Consider the following 22,233-nt stretch of genomic DNA (forward strand, 5'->3'; position numbering starts at 1 on the left):
TGATCTTCCCATATAGTCTGGGTCTCAGAAGATTCCACACTCCTTCTGCATGGACCCATCCTGGGCACACTTTTCCAGGCTGTGGCCATTGCCACAAATCTCTGTGTTCTCCTTGGCCAGCCCTGCTCACACCTAGAATCACTTGGTTCCTGATGGTCTTTCCTACTGAATTATGAACACTCGGGGGTTAGGGACAGGTTCAACTTGTTAAACTTATATCCTTAGCCTTTAGCACAATGTCTGTTGCATACTAAGATCTCAATAAGTAATAGTTGGAAAATAAATGAATAAAAGAAATCAATGTGTCCAGAGAAAGTCAATATTGAAAATTAGTTGGTCATTTTAAATAAACAACTTTCAATCACTTGTTTCTAAAACTCCAAAGACAAAGCAAATGGGCAATTTTTCTTCTCTTTGACCTCAACTTTGAGCATGTGTGGGGCATATAAGTAGATGCTTACGTAGTGTGGCTAAAATAAATGAGGTAGGGAAGCTAAGTGGGAAGTGCTGAACTTTGAAGCAGGTTCTTCTGGCTTAGTGCCTGAGCTTCTCACTCAGTAGTTAAATGGCTTTCTCATTTCTATTCCTTACTTACAGAACAAAGTTAGCAATAGTTAACAATTACAAGTTAAATGTCAATAGATTTGTTTTCTTCTTGTTTTGATTTATTTCATTTAAAGAATTAAAAAAATAAAAAATGATGGTACAGTACTGACATTTGCAGCTTATTCAGTAACTATAGCTTTTTAAAAAAATTATAGTTGACACATGATGTTACATTAGTTTCTGGTATATAATATAGGGTTTCCACAAGTCTACACCTTATGCTATGATCACAAGTATACCTACCATCTGTACCATACAACACTATTACATTAACCTTGACTATATTCCCTATGCCATACATTATATCCCTGTGACATATTCATTCCATACCTGGAAGCCTGCATCTCCCACTCTCCTTCACCCATTGTGCCCATCCCTCATGCCCCTCCCCTCTGGCAACCATTGGTTTGTTCTCTGTATTAATGGTCTGTTTCTGCTTTTTATTTGTGTTGCTTTTATTATTACTATGTAACGTGAAGCAAGACAAAAATGAGTTAAATCAGATATTATTTTTGTCCTCAAGAAGCTCCTAATCTAATCCAGGGAATAAAACCAATATATAAAGAACAGATTACAGAGTGATTTATGAAAAACACCTTGAAGTTCACATTGAACATGAACATTCTTTCAAGAGCACATGGCTTCTGTCAGGGTGGAAGGGATCACAACAAAGTTAGAATCTTAATTTTATCAGTAGCTGTGAGTTCTTGAGAAAAATATTTATCTTCTATGAAGGTCAATTTCCTCAGCTGAAAATGTGGGAGATGGCATCATTTCATAGAATTACACTAGGGCTAAAGTGCAATAATGCATGTGGGGAATCTAGCAGAAATGCACTGATATTCCAACACCTGTTATATGTCAAGTTCCCTTAGACTTCTATTCATAGTCTGGAATATGATTGATGCTTAATAGAATTTTGCATGAGAATAGTAATAATAAAAGAATGTGTGAAAGACCTTTTGAATTTCGGCTTGAAGGATGAGGTGCTTTGGATAGGCCAGTTATGGAACAGGACAGGAGTGATAACATATTCTACATGAAGAAAGAGTGTGACTAAAGGGGCAAAGACAGGTAACCACAAAGCATGGCAAGAGAGTGGTAAAGTGACTGTATGATCCAAGGTCACACAGCTAGTCAGTGGCAGATCAGGATCCTCTCCAGGTTACAATAAAACTTCAGAAATGAAGCCACAGATGGCATTTCAGATGGCCTGAGTTTTAGGAAGATTATTTTGGTGGTTATTTGCAAGAAAGCTTAGACTGTGTAATTGAGTCCCTACCACATTCCAGGTGCTGATCTTGGATACTGGACACATGCATATAAGTCATTCTTGTAAAAAGTTAGGGTGCTGTCACATGAGTGAGACAATAAAATCCTTTAAGTATTGGTGAAGGTAAGAAGACAATAATACTACTGATAATTATGGCAAACAATTACATCGTGCTTACTTTTAGAACTCATCAGTATTGGAGCTATAAATAATGGCAATTCATATAGTTGAAGTCAAGATATTCTAGGAATTATTTTATGTTTCAAAAAAGTGTATCCATTAAATTCTCATAGCAGATTGGCACTATTGTCGTTCTCATTTAGTGTAAAGAAACTGAGGGACACTTACAAAGAGTTTTAGCTACTTAATCAGAACTCAAGAGAAAGGTACATTATAGAGATAAAATTGAGAATGTCATGAATGTCAGCATAGGAGCTGAAGCATGAGGATAGATGGAATTTCAACATATTTAAAATGGAGCAATGAGAGGATGAACTTAGATATGTGAGGGAAAGGTCACCAATATTGCATGGAACCTACTTCTACTGAAAAGATATCTGATACTTATCTGAAATTTAAATATGTTTTATATTTTATATGCTAAGTCTAGAAGTCCTCCTTATAGAGCAAATAGCAGTTTATCATGACTAAATAAGTGGAATCATCCAGGAGATGGGTGACTTACCTGACTTAGAGATACTCATTTGTTATCAGAAGATCTGAACTGTACATCTGGCTCTACCCCTTTCTATACCACATTTTTAGTATTTTTCATCATGCATGTATTGAAAATGACTTTGAAAATATGTTTGTAAAAAAAAAAAGATATTAGGGGAGGGCGGGGAAAGATGGCAGAGAAGTAGGAGACCTGGATTTCGTCTGGTCCCAGGAATTCAGCTGGATAGGGATCAAATCATTCTGAACACCTACAAACTCAACAGGAGATCAAAGAAAAGAATGGCAACAACTCTCTGAACAGAAAAGTGACCACTTTCTGGAAGGTAGGATGTGACAAGAAATGAGTCCAAGGCGATATCCAGGAAGATAGACGGCCGGGGAGGGGGCCTCCATCAGCTGCTACCGGCAAGTGATAGAGCAATGGAGCACAAAATCAGAACTTTTAGAAGTCAGCTCCACTGAGGGACATCGCTCCAGTGGCTAAGCAGGGGGTGGAATCCTCTCTGGGACAGTGTGGTCTTGGGACCCTTGGGGTCACAGGAAGACCAGGGGTGCCTGAGTGTGGCAGAGCTCCCAGATATCGGAGTGGGGAAGCCAGCTGCAGAAACGGAGCTGAGGAGTAGGCTTTCAGCTCGGGGTTGCCATAAACCGTGATCCATGGGACAGTCGGGCCACTGCTCCTCCAGCAGGGACCCAACAAGTGGCAGATCCGGGGAAACTCTCCTTCCTCCCCCGGGAGGAATGGCATGGGAGCGCACTGCAGGGATCTGCTGGGTTTGGAGACTCCACATGATGTCGTGTGCCAGAGATAGAAACACTTGGTCACAGGCTGGGTGAGCACAGAGTGCGGCCAGAGACTGGGGATATGGGAGTGACTGACTGCTTTTCTCTGGGGGCTCACTGAGGAGTGGGGCCCCAAGTTCTCGGCTCCTCTGGGGTGGAGATTGGGAGGCCACCATTTTCACTCTTGTCCTACAAAGCCAAACGGAAAGCTTGCAAGGAACAAAAGCTCCCAAGAGAAAACCCGAGCAGATTACTTAGCCCAAACAGGCAAGGGCGGGTCAACTCTGTCTTGGGCAAAGACATCTGAGAACCACAGCAAAAGGCCCCTCCCCCAGAAGATCAGCAAGAACAGCCAGCCAAGACCAAGTTTACTAATCAATGAGAACAGCAGAACTCCCGAGCTAGGGGAATAATGCACATAGAATTCATGGCTTTTTTACCATCATTCTTTAGTCTTTCAAAGTTAATTTTTTTTTAACGGTCTTTTTTTTCTTTTTTTCTTTTTTTTTTTTTTTTTGAGTTTTTCTTTTTCCCTTTTTCAACCAACATCTTATCAATCCCTTTTTAAAAAATTTTTTTTTTTCATTTTTAGAGTCATATTCTAGCCCTTCATAGTAGTTACCCTTATTTTTGGTATATATATATATATATATATATTTTTTTTTTTTTTGTATATATATATATATATATATATATAAAGTTGTTCTGTATTTAAAATTTTTGGATACAGTTTCTTCTAACAGATCAAAATATACCCTAAATCTCTAGTGTATGGCTTTGTTCTAATCTCCTGCCTGACCACATTCTTTCCTTTTTTAAAACCTCTTCTTTCTTTTTTCAACCAACTTTTTATCTTATCAATTCCTTTTATAAAATCTTTTATAATTCCAATCTTTACAGTCATATTCCATCTGTTCATTATATTTACCCTTATTTTTATACATATATAAGATTTTCTTTCTTTAAAATTTTGGGAGGCACTTTCTTCTAACAGACCAAAACACACCCAAAATCTAGTAGTGTGTGACACTGATTTATGCACCAGCCTGATCATATTTGATCATATTCTGTTTTTGTTTTGTTTTGTTTTGTTTTTATCTTTTTTTTTTCTTTTTCTTTTTTCTTTCTTTCCCCCAATTTCAGGTCTTTTCTGATTTCCCTAGTGTATATTTTGTGGGGACGCTGTTACCCTGTTAGCATTTTGTTCTCTCATTCATCTATTCTCCTCTGGGAAAAATGACAAGATGGAAAAAAAACCACCTCAAAAAAAAGAACAAAAGGCTGTACCAACTTCCAGGGACCTACTCAATACGGATATTAGTATGATGTCGGAACTAGAGTTCAGAATGATGATTTTAAAGATACTACCTGGGCTTGAAAAAAGCATGGAAATTATTAGAGAAACCTTTTCTGGGGAAATAAAAGAACTAAAATCCAACCAAGTCAAAATCAAAAAGGCTATAAATGAGGTGAATAAAAAATGGAGGCTCTAACTGCTAGGATAAATAAGGCAGAAGAGAGAATTAGTGATATAGAACACCAGATGATGGAGAATAAAGGAGCTGAGAAAAAGAGAGATAAGCAAATACTGGATCACGAGGGCAGAATTCAAGAGATAAGCGATAACATAAGACAAAACAACATGAGAATAATTGGGATCCCAGAAGAAGGAGGGGGCAGAAGGTATACTGGAGCAAATTATAGCAGAGAACTTCCCTAATTTGGGGAAGGAAACAGGCATCAAAATCCAGGAAGCACAGAGAACCCCTCTCAAAATCAGTGAAAATAGGTCAACACCACGAAATCTAATAGTAAAACTTACGAGTCTCAGAGACAAAGAGAAAATCCTGAAAGCAGCTCGAGAGAAGAGATATATAACCTACAATGGTAGAAACATTAGATTGGCAACAGACCTATCCACAGAGACCTGGCAGGCCAGAAAGGACTGCCATATATATATATCTGATACATTCAGAGCACTAAATGAGAAAAATATGCAGCCAAGAATACTATATCCAGTGAGGCTGTCATTGAAATAGAAGAAGAGTTAAAAAGCTTCCAGGACAAACAAAAACTAAAGGAATTTGCAAACACAAAACCAGCTGTACAAGAAATATTGGAAGGGGGTCCTCTAGCAAAGAGAGAGCCTAAAAGCAACATAGACCACAAAGGAACACAGACAATATACCAGTAACAGTCACCTTACAGGCAATACAATGGCACTAAATTCCTATCTTTCAATAGTTACCCTGAATGTAAATGGGCTAAATGCCCCAATCAAAAGACACAGGCTATCAGATTGGATAAAAAAACAAAAAACAAAAAACAAGACTCTTCGATATGCTGTCTGCAAGAGACTCATTTTATTTTATTTTATTTTATTTTTTTTAAAGATTTTATTTATTTATTTGAGACAGAGAATGAGAGACAGAGAGCACGAGAGGGAGGAGGGTCAGAGGGAGAAGCAGACTCCCCACCGAGCAGGGAGCCCGATGCGGGACTCGATCCCGGGACTCCAGAATCATGACCCGAGCCGAAGGCAGTCGCTTAACCAACTGAGCCACCCAGGCGCCCCAAGAAACTCATTTTAGACCCAAAGACACCCCCAGATTGAAAGCAAGGGGGTGGAAAACCATTTACCATGCTAATGGACACCAAAAGAAAGCTGGGGTGGCAATCCTTATGTCAGACAAATTAGATTTTAAGCCAAAGACTGTAACAAGAGATGAGGAAGGACATTATATCCTACTTAAAGGGTCTATCCAACAAGAAGATCTAACATTCGTAAATATCTATACCCCTAATGTGGAAGCAGCCAATTATATAAGGCAATTAATAACAAAAGCAAAGAAACACATCGACAACAATACAATAATAGTTGGGAACTTTAAGACCCCCATCACTGAAATGGACAGATCATCTAAGACAAAGATCAACAAGAAAATAAAGACTTTAAATGACACACTGGACCTGATGGACTTCACAGATATATTCAGAACATTCCATCCCAAAGAAACAGAATACATATTCTTCTCTAGTGCCCATGGAACATTCTCCAGAATTGATCACATCCTAGGTCATAAATCAGGTCTCAACCGGTACCAAAAGATTGGGATCAAACCCTGCCTATTTTCAGACCACAATGCTTTGAAACTAGAACTCAATCACAAGAGGAAAGTCAGAAATAACTCAAATACATGGAGGCTAAAGAGCATCTTACTAAAGAATGAATGGGTCAACCAGGAAATTAAAGAATTACAAAATTCATGGAATCCAATGAAAATGAAAACACAACTGTTCAAAATCTTTGGGATGCAGCAAAGGCAGTCCTAAGAGAAAAGTATATAGCAATACAAGCCTTTCTTAAGAAACAAGAAAGGTCTCAAATACACAATCTAACCCTACACCTAAAGGAGCTGGGGAAAGAATAGCACATAAAGCCTAAACCAGGCACAAGAAGAGAAATAATAAAGATCAGAGCAGAAATCAATGAAATAGAAACGAAAAGAACAGTAGAACACATCAGCGAACCTAGGAGCTGGTTCTTTGAAAGAATTAACAAGATTGATAAGCCCCTGGACAGACTTATCAAAAAGAAAAGAGAAATGACCCAAATCAACAAAATAATGAATGAAAGAGGAGAGATCATAACCAACACCAAAGAAATACAAACAATTATAAGAACATATTATGAGCAACTCTATGCCAGCAAATTAGATAATCTGGAAAAAGTGGATGCATTCCTAGAGATGTATCAACTACCAAATCTGAACCAGGAAGAATTAGAAGAGACCTATAACCACTAAGGAAATTGAAGGAGTCATCAAAAATCTCCCAACAAACAAGAGCCCAGGGCCAGATGGTTTCCCAGGGGAATTCTACCAAACATTTAAAGAAGAATTCATACCTATTTTTCTGAAACTGTTCCAAAAAATAGAAATGGGAGGAAAACTTCCAAACTCATTTTATGAGGCCACCATTACCTTGATCCCCAAACCAGACAAAGACCCCATCAAAAAGGAGAATTACAGACCAATATCCTTGATGAAGATGGATGCAAAAATTCTCACCAAAGTACTAGCCAATAGGATCCAACAGTCCATTAAAAGGATTATTCACCACGACCAAGTGGAATTTATCCCTGGGCTGCAAGTTTGGTTCAGCATCTATAAATCAATCAATGTGATACAAAACATTAATAAAAGAAAGAACAAGAATCATATGATCCTCTCAATAGATGCAGAAAAAGCATGTGACCAAGTACAGCATCCTTTCTTGATCAAAACTCTTCAGAGTATAGGGGTAGATGGTACATACCTCAATATCATAAAAGCCATCTATGAGAAACCCACAGCAAATATCATTCTCAATGGAGAAAAACTGAGAGCTTTCCCCCTAATGTCAGGAACACGGCAGGGATATCCACTATCACCACTGCTATTCAACAGAGTATTAGAAGTCCTAGCCCAGCAATCAGACAACAAAAAGAAATCAAAGGCATCCAAACTGGCAAGGAAGAAGTCAAACTCTCACTCTTTGCAGATGATATGATAGTTTATGTGGAAAACCCAAAAGACTTCACCCCAAAACTGCTAGAACTCATATAGGAATTCAGTGAAGTGGCAGGATATAAAATCAATGCACAGAAGTCAGTGGCATTTCTATACACCAACAACAAGACAGAAGAAAGAGATATTAAGGAGTCTATCCCATTTACAATTGCACCCAAAACCATAAGATACCTAGGAATAAATCTAACCAAAGAAGCAAAAGATCTGTACTCAAAACTATAAAATACTCATGGAAGAAATTGAGGAAGACACAAAGCAATGGAAAAATGTTCCATGCTCATGGATTGGAAGAACAAATATTGTGAAGATGTCAATGCTACCTAGGGCAATCTACACATTCAATGCAATCCCCATCAAAATACCATCCACTCTTTTCAAAGAAATGGAACAAATAACCCTAAAATTTGTATGGAACCAGAAAAGACCCCGAATAGTCAGAGGAATGTTGAAAAAGAAAAGCTAAGTTGGCGGTATCACAATTCCGGACTTCCAGCTCTATCACAAAGCTGTCATCATCAAGACAGTATGGTACTGGCACAAAAACAGACACATAGATCAATGGAACAGAATAGAGAGCTCAGAAATGGACCCTCAACTCTATGGTCAACTAATCTTTGACAAAGCAGGAAAGAATGTCCAACGGAAAAAAGACAGTCTCTTCCACAAATGGTGTTGGGAAAATTGGATAGCCACATGCAGAAGAATGAAACTGGACCATTTCCTTACACCACACACAAAAAGAGACTCCAAATGGTTGAAAGACCTCAATGTGAGACAGGAGTCCATCAAAATCCTAAAGGAGAACACAGGCAGCAACCTCTTCGACCTCAGCCGCAGCAATTTCTTCCTAGGAAGATCACCAAAGGCAAGGGAAACAAGGGCAAAAATGAACTATTGGGACCTCATGAAGATAAAAAGCTTTTGCAAAGCAAAGGAAGCAGTCAACAAAACCAAAAGACAACCGACAGAATGGGAGAAGATATTTGCAAATGACATATCAGATAAAGGGCTAGTATCCAAAATCTATAAAGAACTTTTTAAACTCAACACCCAAAGAACAAATGATCCAATCAAGAAATGGGAAGAAGACATGAACAGACATTTTTCCAAAGAAGACATCCAAATGGCCAACAGACACATGAAAAAGGGCTTAACTTCACTTTGCATCAGGGAAATCCAAATCAAAACCTCACTGAGATATCACCTCACACCAGTCAGAATGGCTAAAATTAACAAGTCAGGAAATGATAGATGTTGGCAGGGATGCAGAGAAAGGGGAACCCTCCTACACTGTTGGTGGGAATGCAGGCTGGTGCAGCCACTCTGGAGAACAGTATGGAGGTTCCTCAAAAAGTTGAAAATAGAGCTACCATATGATCCAGCAATTGCACTACTGGGTATTTACCCAAAGATACAAATGTAGGAATCCGAAGGGGTATATGCACCCCGATGTTTAGAGCAGCAATAGCCAAGATGTCCACCGACAGATGAATGGATAAAGAAGAGGTGTTATATATACCCAATAGAATATTATGCAGCCATCAAAAGGATTGAGATCTTGCCATTTGCAATGACGTGGATGGAACTGGAAGTTGTTATGCTGAGCGAAATAAGTCAATCAGAGAAAGACATGTATCATATGACCTCACTGATATGAGGAATTCTTAATCTCAGGAAACAAACTGAGCATTGCTGGAGTGTGTGGCATGGGAGGGATGGGGTAGCTGGGTGATAGACATTGGGGAGGTTATGTGCTATGGTGAGCGCTATGAATTGTGCAAGACACTGAATCACAGATCTGTACCTCTGAAACAAATCATACATTATATGTTAAAAAAAAAGGAAGAAGAAGATAGCAGGAGGGGAAGAATGAAGGGGGGAAAATCGGAGGGGGAGATGAACCATGAGAGACTATGGACACTGAAAAACAAACTGAGGGTTCTAGAGGGGAGGTGAGTGGGAGGATGGGTTAGCCTGGTGATGGGTATTAAAGAAGGCAGGTTCTGCATGGAGCACTGGTTGTTGTACGCAAACAATGACTCATGGAACACTACATCAAAAACTAATGATGTAATGTATGGTGCTTAACATAACATAATAATAAAAAGAAGTACAAAAAAATGATATTAGGGCATGTGATGTAATGAGCACCGGGTATATATAAGACCTACGAATTCCTAAACTCTACCTCTGAAACTAGTAATACACTATCTGTCAATTGAATTTAAATTTAAAAAAAGAGAAAAATATATTAATGAGCTCATGTATACACATTATACTTTGTACTTGAAAGCATAGGGTGATGATAAACCCTGCCTTGCTTCTCTTTAGCTTTTCAGAGTAGTATTTCTCAATAACATTGTAAGCATCAAACATGGCAATATTTAAATACTCTGGCATATGTGACCACTAAAAGTCCTCTGTCTCCTGAATCTCCATTTCTAGTCCTATACTGGAGAAAAATATTACTCTTTTATTTATCCTAGATTTAAACCTACATTTATGGTGCATTTTTTGTCTTCTGGCTCTCTACAAAGCACTAGGGAGTCAGAGTCAGGCAAATGAAAGCCCCAGGAGCTAACGACCTGATGGCAATACAGGCAAGCATGAGAAGCAATTATGAAAATGAATATGTTTTTGTAAAGTGGAAGAGATTACACAAATATAATTTTTGGTAACTTTTCAATAACCTCCTAAATCATTTTCTTTCCTCAGTTTCTCCTTAACCTACCTTTTGTACCAAATAAACTTCTATAGCATAGATGCATCCAGGTTACTCTCTAAATTAAGTATCTTTATAGGTAATGGCTTCCCATTACCTATAAAGTTCAAACTTTGTAATATGACAGAAAAAAAAAAAAAAAACAACACTCACAAACTGTTTTCTTTTTTCAGATTCTTTTGCTAACATGTTTTTGTACCAGCTGCTGTCCTTCCCTGATATTCCACACCAAATGAGCTCCTTTTCATACTTGAAGTCTCATTTCAACTGTCTGCTAGCTTACAAATCTTGTCTTCAGCCCTCCAAGAAAGAAGGGATTGATTTTCTCACAGTTCTCCTTCCATATACCATGCTATTGCATTTTATACAGCATTATAATTTCTTTATGTATCTTTCTTCCTAAATCCCTCAAGAGTACTGTACAAGTGCAGCTCATACAGTTTATTTAACACACTAAGGACCAACATGGAGGCTAGTTAAAAAAAATTCTCAGTTAATGTTTGTTGAATTACATATATTTATGTGTACTTACTGCATAAAAGTCCAAATAGGCAAAATATTGATAATTCTAAACATTCTAAACATTTAGGATGATAAATTCTAAACATATATGTGTATAAGTATCTGTAAATATTTTACAAGCATGTATATAAAATGTAATATAATGTAATATAAGATATGAGCTTGGTAATTATATTCTGAATTGAATGTACATCTCCATTATTACCATTATCACAGCTAGCATTTATTGATCATTTGCTATGTGTCAAATACTTTGTTTTGTGTTTCATATGAACTTTAATTTCATTGTCACAACAGTGACCTTAAAGTAAATATCATCATTATCCTACATTTGCAAAGAAGGAAACCTAGAGATAAAATGGGGAACCAAACTGTCCATAGTTATATGCTTACTGAGTTGATGAGTTGACTTTAAAGTCTAGACCTATCTGATTTTAAAGCCTGTGCTTATCCCAGTCTGTGCTTAGATTCATACATACACAGAGATGCAGACAGAAGATGAATAGATAAATAGTGCAAGATATAGAGAAACATATGCACATGTGTCATAGATAGTAGTTATGAAATGTATACACATATACCATAAGCTCTTATCTATTAAATATGAACATATTATGAGTATATATAATTATATGAAACACATGCATGCAATATGGTATAAATGTACATACAGAATAAATGAACATCTCTTTCTACTTTCAAAGGGGATGCTTTGTTCACAGACCTAACATTTTGTTACAATAAAATAAACTTTGGGTGAATCGATGAGCAAATATGTATATGGCTTTTTCAGTATAAATACATTTTTATATACACATACAGTTGTGGTTTTTTAAAAACTACAAATAGAGAATATAAGACATTCTTCAGGTTAAGAAATCCATAGCAACTCTCTTTCAATACCCTTGCTAGCAACAGCTGCTATCCCCATGTGGTGGAGAGGTGTGGACCACCATCAGCAAGTGTTAATTTGTCAGTCTAGTTGGGACAAGGATACTATTATAAAGCTTTGTTCTCTGAAAAAATATACAATCACAGCTGGAATTCAGGCACTTGCTTTCATCCCAAAGGCAAGGATTTGTAACAAAAATGTCTTAGTGTTTTGGATTATCTTTTTGCTGGTCCTTCCTTTATTCTCCAGCCTGTAGGTCAGTTGCATTTCTATCTATTCTTTCAGATATGCTTACCTAGCAAGGTGCATACATTAATATAGTATTGTCTACCCTAAAATCTCCCCTACCCTCTTTGCATCTGAATAAGGCTTTGACAGTTCCTGGGTCCCTCTAAAGCAAGGAAAAACACTGGAGTTTTCCTGCAAGGGTTATGAAGTCTGAAGAGCACAGAATATAATCAAGATTCTGCTACTTGCTGTTGGGTGACCTGGGCAAATTTCTTAATCCCTGAGTTTCTTAGGTTTTCCATCTCTAAAATAAAAATCATACCACTTACATGATAGACTTTTTATGAAGATTAAGTGAGAGTGTCCATATCTGAATGATACAATGAGTACAAGTACTTGTAAAACATGCTTAAACAGTAGTAGTCTAAATCACAGGTAGAAATCCAAAATAGATGTTTCAGGAAGATGAAAAGAATGGAGCTCAAGCTATAGGCAGAATGACTGGAGAGCTAGATGACATGGTAAATTTGACAAATGCTCCCTCCCTTATATAAAAAAATCAAAATTAAAAACTTCTATTGGGGCACCTGGGTGGTTCAGTTGGTTGAGCATCTGACTTGGTTTTGGGTAGGGTTGTGATCTCAGGGTCATGGGATTGAGCCCTGAACTGGGTTCCACATTCAATGCAGAGTCTGCTTGGTATTCTCTCTCCCTCTCTCTCTACCCCTTCCCACCATGCTCTCTCTGTCCCTCTCTCTCTAAAATAAATAAATAAATCTTAAAAAAATCTATTAAATATTATAATAAAATAATAAACAAAATGTATGTAATGTTTATTATGTGTCAGACACTGTGCTAAGTCGTTTCATACATCTCATTTCTCACAACACTACATATTTGGTGTTGCTTTCACACACATTTAACAGATGAAGAAGCTGAAGCATAAAGAGCCAAGCAGTCCAAGGACACAGAGTTAGCATCAGACTCAGAACAAGAACCCACATAACCCATCCCAGAGCCAATGTTCTTCATCCCAGTATCATATTACTCCCAGGAAGAACATGTTTAACTCCTACAGATGAAGCCAATGCAGTATGTCATGATTTTTAGCTATTGGTGGAGGGTAATAAATAAATAAATAAATAAATAAACCTTTGTCCTGGATAGAAGGAACTTTTTCAGGCAGCACAGGCAGAGTGATAGTTCACCCAAAAAGAAGAAAATAAAATCAAAGCACCAACACTGGCTTGGCAGTGATGGACATTTTGTTGTCAAAATAATAAATGTATTGGATTTTGTTTTTAATGTCAGTCTAAAGACACAATATAGAAGATGGGAATATGTTTACCAAAATACAGATGGCTTTGGATTTGGTGGTATGAAACAAAAGGAATCATTCCAGAAGATGAGGACAAAAAGGTGAAAAAAAGGGGGAGGCACACAGCATAGAGAGGGGGGTTTATGAGAAACTATCTAAAGATAATGGAACAGGAAAGAAAGCCAAACTATTCTATTTAAGTAAATATAATTGATATATTGAAAATATATCTATAATAATTAGACTAGGGTAATAGAGTTATGCAAATTTAGCTAACATTTCCATAGAAGAAATCAATAGATGGATTAAATGGATTAAATAAAGAAAATTGTTTAATTGTTATGATTTAGACCTAGAATGGTAATTACCAAAAGTACCAGTTAAATGGTTAAAAATATGGAAAGTAGGACAGAGTAAAGAAGAGTATAGAGAGCACTGGGACCAGAGAACTCTTATGTTCCTCTCAAAGCTTTACATAATATATGTGCGTATATATGTAAATATATACTCATACATACAGACATATATGTAATTATCTATTATATATTGCATCCATGAATTATTCAAGTAAAGAATTAAGGGAGAAATCATTAAAAGAGATAACATTTGTAAGTCCCTGTCCATACATTTCTTCATTCAAATATCCTGACATCATGGTGAGGAAAGCATGAATTTCCTTCCCATATTGGAAATAACAAAAGTGAAGGTCAGAAGGATAAAGAAAACACAGAGCTCAGGTTTGAACCCAAGTATGTTTGACTCTATACTGTCTACTACTAACCCTACACTAGGTATAGACTCTTGATTTCCTCTGTTCTTTGCCTAATTTACTTTCTATACCATTATGCCATCCTGAAGCTGACTCCTTGCCTGACTTCATATCTATTAGTCCTTCTTTCAATATGATTTTGTGAGCCTGCTTTCTGATAAAGGTTCTGGCAATAATCTGGTAACAAGCTACCCATAGAGTCCCTTATTTACAATCACCATTGGACTTCTACTAGTTTAAAAAACATACAAGTCACCAGGATTTTGTATCCATGACTGATTTGTGGGCCCCACTAGGATATTTAATAATCATGTTAGTATTTCCAGAAGAGATCATGAATCCCACATTCCTTTTTATAATCTGCCCTCCCTGATCTTTTGCATCTCAGTGAATGGCACCACCAACCACTCTGTTACTCAAGCAAAACAGCACAAGTTAATCCTTTTTTTTTTTCTTTATAACCTGTAACAATACAGCAAGCAGCTGGCCCTTTCTACCACCTAAACAAATCCCAAATTGATCCTCTTCCCTCCATTTTCACTATTACTCTAGTCCAAGCCACCCATCTTTGATTATTATAATTTTTCCTAGAACCTATTCTAATGAGTCCCTGTGCTTCCAATCTTGCCCTCTCCCAACCTATTCTTCAAACAACACACAATCTTTTAAAAAATTAGATCATGTTCCTTGTCTACTTAAAATGTTTCAATCTCACCTAAAAAAAATAAAATAAATTCAAATAAACTCCCTACATTAGCCTTTATGAATACGGCCCCCTACCTCTTTAACTTTTCACAACACTTTTTCACACTCTGTATTTCAGCAACACTGGCTTTGATATTTCTTGAATACTCCAAGTTCATTCCTTCCAAAAGATCTTTATGTGGCTAGCTCTTTCTTTAATTCAGGTTTGTTTAAAACTTGCCTTCTTATGGCTAAAATTAACAAGACAGGAAACAACAAATGTTGGTGAGGATGTGGAGAAAGGGTAACCCTCTTACACTGTTGATGGGAATGCAAGCTGGTACAGCCACTCTGGAAAACAGTATGGAGGTTCCTCAAGAAGTTAAAAATAGAGCTACCCTATGACTCAGCAATTGCACTACTAGGGATTTACTCCAAAGATACAGATGTAGTAGGGGCACTTGCACCCTGATGTTCATAGCAGCAATGTCCAAAATAGCAAAACTGTGGAAGGAGCCAAGATACCCTTCAACAGATGAATGGATAAAGAAGATGTGACATATATATAATGGAATATTAGTCAACCATCAGAAGGGATGAATACCTACCATTTATATCGACATGGATGGAACTGGAGGGTATTATGCTAAGTGAAATAAGTCAATCAGAGAAAGACAATTATCATATGGTCTCACTCATATGTGGAATATAAGAAATAGCACAGAGGATCATAGGGGAAGGGAGACTGAATGGGAAGAAAACAGAGGTAGACAAACCATGAGAGACTCTTGACTCTGGGAAACAGGGTTGTAGAAGGGGTGGTGGGTAGGGTGATGTACGGGTACTGGGTGATGGGCATTAAGGAGTGCATGTGATGTGATGAGCACTGGGTGTTATAAGCACCTGATGAATCACTGAACACCACATCAGAAACTAATGATATATACTATATGTTGGCTAATTGAATTTAAATAAATAAAAATAAATAAAAAATAAAATAAAAAGAAACTAGAAGCTAAAAACAAACAAAAAAACATGCCTTCTCAGAGAGAAGCTTCCCTTGACTACTTCATCTCAAGTAGCCATTCTCCATCAGTATCATATCATTTTTTATTTCATCATAGCATTTCTCTGTAAATGACATTTTTATTATTTATGTGGTTATTGTCCCTGCTGTCTTCTTTATTATGATATCCAAGAATGCATGACTTTGTCTGTCTTGTTTAACAGGAATCTAGAACAATTTCTCTTTTATCCTCAGAACCTAGAGCATTGCCTCTATAAATTTTTGTCATATGAAGACCTCTGAATATTTGTTGAATAAATTAATCAACAAACAGACTACTCACATCCAGAAGAATGATGGATGTGATTTGTTAAAAAAAAAATCACCATGGAAAATCTATACTACCATCAATATCATTATCTTTCTTGCTTTTCTCTGAAGAACTATTTCTGGCAGCTAACTCACAAACTATCCTCCACCCTGTAATAGCAGCAAGGGGTTATAGTCCCTCAAGAAACTGGACATTCCCTATAAGGTAATAAAAATCTCTAGATGAACATCATCATAGGCAAAGACTGCAAATCCTGCCTAGGAGCTACATTGATTTATGAGTGGATTAAATAAATTTACAAGTGCATCACTAATTCAAGATGGCTCTTGTTTCTCTGGAAGGCTTTCTTTTCTTCTTTTCTTTTCTTTCTCTTTCTCTTTCCTCCTTCCTTCCTTCCTTCCTTCCTTCCTTCCTTCCTTCTTTCCTCCCTCCCTCCCTCTCTTCCTTTCTCTTTCTCTCTCTCTACCACTCTCTCTCTCACTCTCTCTTTTCCATTCTTTCCCTCCCTTCCTTTACTTCTTTCTTTCCTTTTTCTTTCTTTTCCTTTGTTGTAACTGCAATGTATTCTCATATATCACACCCATGATTCCATTTTAGCAGCTTGAGTATTTCTTCCCCAAATGAGAATAGCATCATCAGATTCATTTGCACAAGAGGGAGATTCAAGAGTGAAGATTGCTGGGAGTTGCTATCCTTTGGAAGGTGTGGGTTTGCAAGTCAGCTTTCATATTTTGCTTCAAATCCTAGTCCTCCATTTCCTCCTTGCATGCATAAATACACTTTGGTTTCTCCATTCACCATTCTAAACCTCTCCAGAATCCATGCCCTTCTTCTCATACCCACAATAGCTGTTTAATCCTCCAAATCAATTTTAACAACTACATGATCCCTCTGCTTGCCTCTCACTGGAGCCTCTTTAGTGCATTAGCCATTGAAGCACACATGAGTTTCTGAAAGACAAACGTGACCATGGCACTCTGCTTGCAAGTCTTCAAGATGTCCCGCTGCTGACATGGTATGAAACAATTCTTTTAGAATGCAAAAGAAGACCCCATTTTTTCCCCACCATACATTTTCCTGCCTACCTTATGCCTCTACCCTTACTATACAACACTCCAGCAGCATCCAACTCTGTGTGGTTCCCAGGACACATGAAGCATTTCACATCTTTATGAATTGGCAAACACTCCAATCTGCCTAGAATATATAGTTCACCTTGCTCAGTTTTGCATACTATTATTCATCTTTCATAACTTATCTTAAATGCCACTCATTTAACTTTCCAAGGAGAATTCATCAATACTTTCTTTATGTGACTATCTTGCTTGGTTTATATCTTAGATACAGCACTTACAGTATTTCATTGTGATTGTTCACTTATACATGTATCACTCAAAGGAGAGTGAACTTATTTATGTCTTTTTATGTTTGTACTCCTAACAGCTAGGGGAGGGTCAAGCAGAGTAGATATCACCAGTAAATACCTTGGGCATGAAAAAATAAAAGATTGTTTCCAGGATATAGTTAAACTATTTATTGATGGTGTATAATATACCAGGCCCTGTGCTAACCCTTGGGGATATGACTGTGAACTGACCAGCCAGAATCTCAAATTTACTGAGTTTAAATGCTAAAACTCTCACAGAAATGCACCACTCCAGTCACTCATTAGATAATAGTTTAGGTGAATTGACAGAAGTAATGGATCAGAGGCAGATGTATAACAGAACAAGTATGATCCTGTGTTACAGTGTTCTTTCCTGCCCATAAAACAGTACAGTCACCATAAAAACAACCTACCCATCTGCTGCCCTTTGAGAAATCCTGGAGTGGCTGGAAAAGTTCTATTTCTTGACCTGAGTGGTGGTTACAAGGATGTTCACCTTGTGATAATTCATTAAGTGACATATCAGGTTTACTGTTTTTTTTTTTTTTTCTATATCTGTGATACATTTTACACTAAAAAATGCTTTAAAAATATGTGAAGAATAGCAAAAAAAACCCAAAATCCCCAAATTATGAGTGATCACTTTAAATATTTCAGAGAGGACAAATAGTATGAGAAATAACAATAAAACCAAAAACCCAAAATATAAAATAAACAGACTTAGGAAGGTGCTTCTAACTATTTTCATGTCTTGGGGCACATGATAAGATGTATGAGGTCTACCAGGCTAAATAGACAAGACAGTGGTCTGAAGTTCAGTTAATCCAGGCTTCCCAATTGCCTAAGGATAGAGTACCAATATCTTAGAGCATCTGTGAGCTATTTGTGGCTCAGCAATTGAAAGTTGTTTCTTAAGATCAAGGGCCATGCAAGAACTGAAGTCAACAACTGCAGGCTGTGGGTGACTTTCACTATTAATTGTGTGACTTTTCTAACTTTTTTTATAGTGCAAGTGAAGAGATAAGCCTCTCATTCAGAAGTACAGGGCTCTTCCTTCTGCTGAGCACCCAAAACTTGTTCATTTCCATTTCAAACTGATTCTTTCTCCCTTGAATGTGCCCAGTCTGATCTTCCAAAACTCTTGTATTTCTTATCATTGAAACAATTTGACAGCAGAAACAAGTAGGGTTCTGGGATGGTAACTTGTAGGAGACTAGCATGAAAAGAGAAAATGCAGAGAGGAAGAGTTTACAAAAACATCAGCAGTTGGGGTTCAGGAGTGAAAGTTTTGAGTGTAGATGTGTCTAAGAGAGTAGATAAAGGTTTTAGAGAAAAAGAGAGAGAGGGAGGAGGGAAGAAGAAAAGAGATGTTGATATACCAGCTCTAGAGGATAATATAAACTTAGGTTCAATCTTAGCTTTTCTATTAAATGCTTCAGTTACCTTGGAAAAATTAATCTCTTCGATCTTTGGTTTCTATTTGAAGGCTGAAATGCCTATAGTATTTCATGACATTTTTGTTTGTATTAAAAATAATGATGTATATACGATGTTTAACCCAGTGCATTTAAGACATGTTAGTTTCTTTTGCTTTTTTTCTTCCTTCTACACAAATTGACAAAAAACTAACTTCTAATAACTGCTTAAAGAATGTTGTATACATAATAAGATGGGTGAGTGAATTAAAAGTTGAATTTACATACATGGTAGTCCAAGAGTAAAATCCTAATAAGGCTATTCAGGTCACTTAACGGAGTGAGAGGTAGATAGAAAACCTAATGTCTAGATGTCTTTCTTTTCCACGTCTGTACAAAGTACAGGGAGAGTGTGGCCAAATTCATCTCACCTATAATGGAGTTTAGCTAGATGCACCAGCTATTTTTTTCTGATCTTCCCCTGTTGCTAAAGCTCTATTGAGTGATTGGAGTTTGATTGAGTCTATATCTTTTATCTCACAGATAAGGAAACTGAGTGTTAGGGAGGTGCTATGAGTCCTTTCTGATGAATTTGTGCAAAGACAGCATTGGGTCCAAAGATAACCCCCTTCAAGTGTGAGACAATTTTTACCATACAATGAATAAAGTCAAACTAGGATAAAGTGTTTCTTTCTGAAAGTGTGGGAATAAATAGCATTATGTGACTTTAGACCTAGAAGGAAACTTAGACGTTATCTAGAGTTCCTGGCAAATTTTCAACCTTGACTGATAATAGAACCACCCATGTGACTGTCAAAAAAAAAAAAAAAAAAAAAAAAAACTTATACTCAAGTCATAAACCCCACACTACAATAGTTAAATTAAAATCTCTGTGGATAGGGCTTAGTTAGGCACAGGCATTTTTAATAAATCCGTAAGTGATTTTTTTAACTTTTTAAAAGAATTTTTCAGCCATACACATTTTACCAGCCATGTTTCACCTATCCTTAACACACTTATTTTATTTTATTTTTTTGCTAGAGTACTTTAAAGAAAATCCAAGGAAAAATATAATTTTGTCCATGAATATTCCAGTATACATCTCTAACTGACAAGGAACTTTAAAGATACCATCATGCTATGTACTATTTCACCAAAACAAATAATAGTGACCAGGTGATTCTAATGTGCAGCCAAGTTTGAAATACACAGATCAAGTCTAACCTTTCTATTTTATAGATGAGGGGACAGAGACCCAGAGAAGCCAGGTACAGTTGATCCTTGAATGATACAAGTTTGAAGTTTGAAGTCCACTTATACATGGACTTTTAGCAGTATAGTTCTGTAAATGTGTTTTTTCTTCATTTATGATTTTCTTAGTAACATTTTATTTTTTCTAGTTTATTGTAAGAATATAGTATATAATACATACATACAGAATATATGTTAATCAACTGTTTATGTTATCAGTAAGGCTTCCAGTCAACAGGAGGCTATTAGCAGTTAAGTTTTTGCGGATTCAGAAGTTATAACTGGGTTTTGCATGGGGGTTGGCACCCTTAACTCCCATGTTGTTCAAGGGTCAACAGTGATATGATATAAATGATACATCTAAAATTAGTATCCAGGTCTCCTGACTTATACCTAATTGCTAAGGAGATGATAGCAGCTCAGAAAAACACACACACACAAATGTTCCCTATTATTTAAAAAAATTTTCAAGTTAGATAATTAGCTTCTGAAAAATCAAAAGCTAACAATGAAGAGAACAAGGGTATCAGTAATATTCCAATAGAGACCATGGCAAAGAGAATAGCAATGTTGGGAAAGTAGTAAAGGGCATAATAGGACAAGATAGTAAGGTAGAAATGAGAAGACTTCTATTTGAACCCTGCCTCTGCCTCAAACCATGCCATCTTACAACATTCTCTTTATTGCTCTGAGCTTCAGTTTCCAGTTCTGTGAAATAAAGATGATGATAATACTTGGCTTTATTTAGTGTTCTGAAAACAGCATGCGATTAGTGGAACATGATATATACTTCATAAAAGTTAAGACGTGTGCTCTGGCTCCAAGAAGGGTATGGTATGTAGTCAAGAATCTTCGTATTGGTGGAATAACTACCAGTACCTCTTTCTTTCATTCTCTCTTTTGTTCCACCACCTAAGTTGCCCATATATTCCTTCCAGTATAAAATAGAAATAAGAAAACAGAATACTTGTTGTAAGTATTAGCCTATAATGGACTTTGATCTAAAAGTAAGTTATGATGGATAGCAAGGGTACATTAAGATGAAATACTGAGGGTTTGTTGTTGTTTGTTTGTTTCGTCATGAAGTCAAAAACTTAGGCAAAATTCAGATTTCAAAAAAAAAGAAAGAATACCCAAGAACCTCCAAGTGAGATGCCAATTACAAATATTACTAATGACTATGTATGAACAGAGATATTTAAATGCTGATTTGGATTTGGCCACTAAATACAACTGTTTGCTTCCTGAGGTCTTTTAGAGTCAGTTCTGGCTTTGTTTATTACCAATCTTGGTGAAGTAACTTCATTGGGAAATTTTATAAAATTGGAACAGTGATATCTATCACATAGGGATTTCTAAATTGTTTAAAAGAGTATGCATATTAAGTACTCAACACTATACTTCTCTTTCATAAACAGTCAGTAATCAATAACCATCACTGTTACTTAGAAAAACTTCAGGAACACAACAACTTACAACTTGAGTTCCTGACAAAAGCCAAAGTCTAATGGAAAGATCAGGGAGCTGGAATCTCGGGGTCTTGGCTCCACCACCAGCTTGCTTATGTAACAATGGTAGTGCCACTTCACTTCCAACACCATTTCAGCATCTCCCAGGTAGGAAATACCAGCTTTTGCTTTGCCTACCTCATTGAGCAAGAGAGTCACGGTTGTAAAGTACAATTCAAATGCAAAATAGAATCAACAATAAAATACATTAGATGATTTAAAGCTACAGAGTTAAGAAGAAAATTTCAAAATAATTTCTCACATCTTGGCTCCCTTGGCCCAGAAGGCT

This window comes from Mirounga leonina, unplaced genomic scaffold (genome assembly GCF_011800145.1).
Source record: "Mirounga leonina isolate KUSES-001 unplaced genomic scaffold, KU_Mleo_1.0 Mir_92, whole genome shotgun sequence".
Lineage (NCBI taxonomy): Eukaryota > Metazoa > Chordata > Mammalia > Carnivora > Phocidae > Mirounga > Mirounga leonina.